The sequence below is a fragment of the Ambystoma mexicanum genome, chromosome 1p, assembly GCF_040938575.1.
Source record: "Ambystoma mexicanum isolate Mex_15411 chromosome 1p, UKY_AmexF1_1, whole genome shotgun sequence".
NCBI classification, from domain to species: domain Eukaryota; kingdom Metazoa; phylum Chordata; class Amphibia; order Caudata; family Ambystomatidae; genus Ambystoma; species Ambystoma mexicanum.
Window position 1 is genome coordinate 1,037,692,344 of NC_090921.1, and position 5,857 is coordinate 1,037,698,200.

General features: G+C 41.1%; 2 non-coding genes across 2 annotated transcripts; both read left to right on the forward strand.

The window, feature by feature from the left end:
• The first annotated feature begins 2,434 nt into the window (after nucleotides 1-2,434).
• Nucleotides 2,435-2,520, forward strand: TRNAY-GUA (transfer RNA tyrosine (anticodon GUA)). Its single transcript is given in 2 exon segments — nucleotides 2,435-2,471; nucleotides 2,485-2,520. It is a non-coding gene; the product is annotated as a tRNA-Tyr (tRNA).
• A 2,495-nt stretch (nucleotides 2,521-5,015) lies between these two features.
• TRNAY-GUA (transfer RNA tyrosine (anticodon GUA)) lies at nucleotides 5,016-5,101 on the forward strand. Its single transcript is given in 2 exon segments — nucleotides 5,016-5,052; nucleotides 5,066-5,101. It is a non-coding gene; the product is annotated as a tRNA-Tyr (tRNA).
• The last annotated feature ends 756 nt before the right edge of the window (nucleotides 5,102-5,857 follow it).

Below are 5,857 nucleotides of genomic sequence, written 5' to 3' on the forward strand. Positions count from 1 at the left end.
GACAATTTATAATTATATTATATTTCATCACTGAAAATAGATGCCTTTTGCTTTGAGGCTGTGGCCATGTTATTTTTCTGTCTGACACCCATCTTCGTTGGTTTCCTGTGAGGTGTTTTGGATCCCCATCTCTTGCTATGAACTGGCAAAACAGCAGAATCTCCTTGACAATCTTGATTTTTCAATGGAAATGAGAGAACACTCTATACCATCCAAGATATTAAAATATTGTCAAGGCCCAACACTGCTGAATACACTGAGGAGATGGCCTGTGAGGCGCCGCCTTTCAACTTTTCCTCCTTAGTATGGTGGTCAGTAACATGTGGGAGACTGCGGAGGGGGTCATTTTTTTAATTGGGAACTGATGTGCTTTTACTCAATTCGGGAACCTCACAAGCCAAATTTGTAGTATTTTGCACGAATTGCAAGAGATGTTTGCATGTCGACGGTTGAAGTGGAAGCTCGTATTGTGCTTGCTAGAAAATGATTTGCCAAGCCTTCGATAGCTCAGTTGGTAGAGCAGAGGACTGTAGTGTTAAAACAGGCATCCTTAGGTCGCTGTTTCAAATCCCGCTCGAAGGACTTTTGCAAAATGCAAATTTTATTGAATACTTGGAAAGTAAAATACTTGGAAAATAAAATAACAGACAATTTATAATTATATTATATTTCATCACTGAAAATAGATGCCTTTTGCTTTGAGGCTGTGGTCATGTTATTTTTCTGTCCGACACCCATCTTCGTTGGTTTCCTGTGAGGTGTTTTGGATCCCATCTCTTGCTATGAACTGACAAAACAGCAGAATCCCCTTGACAATCTTGATTTTTCAATGGAAATGAGAGAACACTATACACCATCCAAGATATTAAAATATTGTCAAGGCCCAACACGGCTGAATACTCTGAGGAGATGGCCTGTGAGGCGCCGCGTTTCAACTTTTCCCCCTTAGTATGGTGGTCAGTAACATGCTGGAGACTGCGGAGGGGGTCATTTTTTTAATTGGGAACTGATGTGCTTTTACTCAATTCGGGAACCTCACAAGCCAAATTTGTAGTATTTTGCACGAATTGCAAGAGATGTTTGCATGTCGACGGTTGAAGTGGAAGCTCGTATTGAGCTTGCTAGAGACCGATCTGCCAAGCCTTCGATAGCTCAGTTGGTAGAGTGGAGGACTGTAGTGGTGAACCAGGCATCCTTACATCGCTGGTTCAAATCCAGCTCGAAGGTCTTTTGCCAAATGCAAATTTTATTGAATACTTGGAAAGTAAAATACTTGGAAAGTAAAATAACAGACAATTTATAATTATATTCTATTTCATCACTGAAAATAGATGCCTTTTGCTTTGAGGCTGTGGCCATGTTATTTTTCTATCCGACACCAATCTTCTTTGGTTTCCAGTCTGGTATTTTGGATCCCCATCTCTTGCTATGAACTGGCAAAACAGCAGAATCCCCTTGACAATCTTGATTTCTCAAGGGAAATGAGAGAACACTATACACCATCCAAGATATTAAAATATTGTCAAGGCCCAACATGGCTGAATACTCTGAGGAGATGGCCTGTGAGGCGCCGCCTTTCAACTTTTCCTCCTTAGTATGGTGGTCGGTAACATGTGGGAGACTGCGGAGGGGGTCATTTTTTTAATTGGAAACTGATGTGCTTTTACTCAATTCGGGAACCTCACAAGCTAAATTTGGAGTATTTTGCACGAATTGCAAGAGATGTTTGCATGTCGACGGTTGAAGTGGAAGCTCGTATTGAGCTTGCTGGAAAATGGTTTGCCATACCTTCGATAGCTCAGTTGGTAGAGCAGAGAACTGTAGTGTTAGAACAGGCATCCTTAGGTCGCTGTTTCAAAACTGGCTCGAAGGACTTTTTTGCCAAATGCAAATTTTATTGAATACTTGAAAAGTAAAATACTTGGAAAATAAAATAACAGACAATTTATAATTATATTATATTTCAGCACTGAAAATAGATGCCTTTTGCTTTGAGGCTGTGGTCATGTTATTTTTCTGTCCGACACCCATCTTCGTTGGTTTCCTGTGAGGTGTTTTGGATCCCATCTCTTGCTATGAACTGACAAAACAGCAGAATCCCCTTGACAATCTTGATTTCTCAGGGGAAATGAGAGCACACTATACACCATCCAAGATATTAAAATATTGTCAAGGCCCAACACGGCTGAATACTCTGAGGAGATGGCCTGTGAGGCGCCGCATTTCAACTTTTCCCCCTTAGTATGGTGGTCAGTAACATGCTGGAGACTGCCGAGGGGGTCATTTTTTTAATTGGGAACTGATGTGCTTTTACTCAATTCGGGAACCTCACAAGCCAAATTTGTAGTATTTTGCACGAATTGCAAGAGATGTTTGCATGTCGACGGTTGAAGTGGAAGCTCGTATTGAGCTTGCTAGAGACCGATCTGCCAAGCCTTCGATAGCTCAGTTGGTAGAGTGGAGGACTGTAGTGGTGAAACAGGCATCCTTAGGTCGCTGGTTCAAATCCGGCTCGAAGGACTTTTGCCAAATGCAAATTTTATTGAATACTTGGAAAGTAAAATACTTGGAAAATAACATAACAGACAATTTATAATTATATTATATTTCATCACTGAAAATAGATGCCTTTTGCTTTGAGGCTCTGGCCACGTTATTTTTCTATCCGACACCAATCTTCTTTGGTTTCCAGTCTGGTATTTTGGATCCCCATCTCTTGCTATGAACTGGCAAAACAGCAGAATCCCCTTGACAATCTTGATTTCTCAAGGGAAATGAGAGAACACTATACACCATCCAAGATATTAAAATATTGTCAAGGCCCAACATGGCTGAATACTCTGAGGAGATGGCCTGTGAGGCGCCGCCTTTCAACTTTTCCCCCTTAGTATGGTGGTCAGTAACATGCGGGAGACTGCGGAGGGGGTCATTTTTTAAATTGGGAACTGATGTGCTTTTACTCAATTCGGGAACCTCACAAGCCAAATTTGTAGTATTTTACACGAATTGCAAGAGATGTTTGCATGTCGACGGTTGAAGTGGAAGATCGTATTGAGCTTGCTAGAGAATGATTTGCCAAGCCTTTGATAGCTCAGTTGCTAGAGCGGAGGACTGTAGTGGTAAAACAGGCATCCTTAGGTCGCTGTTTCAAATCCCGCTCGAAGGACTTTTGCAAAATGCAAATTTTATTGAATACTTGGAAAGTAAAATACTTGCAAAATAAAATAACAGACAATTTATAATTATATTATATTTCATCACTGAAAATAGATGCCTTTTGCTTTGAGGCTGTGGTCATGTTATTTTTCTGTCCGACACCCATCTTCGTTGGTTTCCTGTGAGGTGTTTTGGATCCCATCTCTTGCTATGAACTGACAAAACAGCAGAATCCCCTTGACAATCTTGATTTCTCAAGGGAAATGAGAGCACACTATACACCATCCAAGATATTAAAATATTGTCAAGGCCCAACACGGCTGAATACTCTGAGGAGATGGCCTGTGAGGCGCCGCGTTTCAACTTTTCCCCCTTAGTATGGTGGTCAGTAACATGCTGGAGACTGCGGAGGGGGTCATTTTTTTAATTGGGAACTGATGTGCTTTTACTCAATTCGGGAACCTCACAAGCCAAATTTGTAGTATTTTGCACGAATTGCAAGAGATGTTTGCATGTCGACGGTTGAAGTGGAAGCTCGTATTGAGCTTGCTAGAGACCGATCTGCCAAGCCTTCGATAGCTCAGTTGGTAGAGTGGAGGACTGTAGTGGTGAACCAGGCATCCTTACATCGCTGGTTCAAATCCAGCTCGAAGGTCTTTTGCCAAATGCAAATTTTATTGAATACTTGGAAAGTAAAATACTTGGAAAGTAAAATAACAGACAATTTATAATTATATTCTATTTCATCACTGAAAATAGATGCCTTTTGCTTTGAGGCTGTGGCCATGTTATTTTTCTATCCGACACCAATCTTCTTTGGTTTCCAGTCTGGTATTTTGGATCCCCATCTCTTGCTATGAACTAGCAAAACAGCAGAATCCCCTTGACAATCTTGATTTCTCAAGGGAAATGAGAGAACACTATACACCATCCAAGATATTAAAATATTGTCAAGGCCCAACATGGCTGAATACTCTGAGGAGATGGCCTGTGAGGCGCCGCCTTTCAACTTTTCCCCCTTAGTATGGTGGTCAGTAACATGTGGGAGACTGCGGAGGGGGTCATTTTTTTAATTGGGAACTGATGTGCTTTTACTCAATTCGGGAACCTCACAAGCCAAATTTGTAGTATTTTGCACGAATTGCAAGACTTGTTTGCATGTCGACGGTTGAAGTGGAAGCTCGTATTGAGCTTGGTAGAAAATGATTTGCCAAACCTTCGATAGCTCAGTTGGTAGAGCAGAGGACTGTAGTGTTAAAACAGGCATCCTTAGGTCGCTGTTTCAAATCCGCTCGAAGGACTTTTGCCAAATGCAAATTTTATTGAATACTTGAAAAGTAAAATACTTGGAAAATAAAATAACAGACAATTTATAATTATATTATATTTCAGCACTGAAAATAGATGCCTTTTGCTTTGAGGCTGTGGTCATGTTATTTTTCTGTCCGACACCCATCTTCGTTGGTTTCCTGTGAGGTGTTTTGGATCCCATCTCTTGCTATGAACTGACAAAACAGCAGAATCCCCTTGACAATCTTGATTTCTCAGGGGAAATGAGAGCACACTATACACCATCCAAGATATTAAAATATTGTCAAGGCCCAACACGGCTGAATACTCTGAGGAGATGGCCTGTGAGGCGCCGCATTTCAACTTTTCCCCCTTAGTATGGTGGTCAGTAACATGCTGGAGACTGCCGAGGGGGTCATTTTTTTAATTGGGAACTGATGTGCTTTTACTCAATTCGGGAACCTCACAAGCCAAATTTGTAGTATTTTGCACGAATTGCAAGAGATGTTTGCATGTCGACGGTTGAAGTGGAAGCTCGTATTGAGCTTGCTAGAGACCGATCTGCCAAGCCTTCGATAGCTCAGTTGGTAGAGTGGAGGACTGTAGTGGTGAAACAGGCATCCTTAGGTCGCTGGTTCAAATCCGGCTCGAAGGACTTTTGCCAAATGCAAATTTTATTGAATACTTGGAAAGTAAAATACTTGGAAAATAACATAACAGACAATTTATAATTATATTATATTTCATCACTGAAAATAGATGCCTTTTGCTTTGAGGCTCTGGCCACGTTATTTTTCTATCCGACACCAATCTTCTTTGGTTTCCAGTCTGGTATTTTGGATCCCCATCTCTTGCTATGAACTGGCAAAACAGCAGAATCCCCTTGACAATCTTGATTTCTCAAGGGAAATGAGAGAACACTATACACCATCCAAGATATTAAAATATTGTCAAGGCCCAACATGGCTGAATACTCTGAGGAGATGGCCTGTGAGGCGCCGCCTTTCAACTTTTCCCCCTTAGTATGGTGGTCAGTAACATGCGGGAGACTGCGGAGGGGGTCATTTTTTAAATTGGGAACTGATGTGCTTTTACTCAATTCGGGAACCTCACAAGCCAAATTTGTAGTATTTTACACGAATTGCAAGAGATGTTTGCATGTCGACGGTTGAAGTGGAAGATCGTATTGAGCTTGCTAGAGAATGATTTGCCAAGCCTTTGATAGCTCAGTTGCTAGAGCAGAGGACTGTAGTGGTAAAACAGGCATCCTTAGGTCGCTGGTTCAAATCCGGCTCGAAGGACTTTTGCCAAATGCAAATTTTATTGAATACTTGGAAAGTAAAATACTTGGAAAATAAAATAACAGACAATTTATAATTATATTGTATTTCATCACTGAAAATAGATGCCT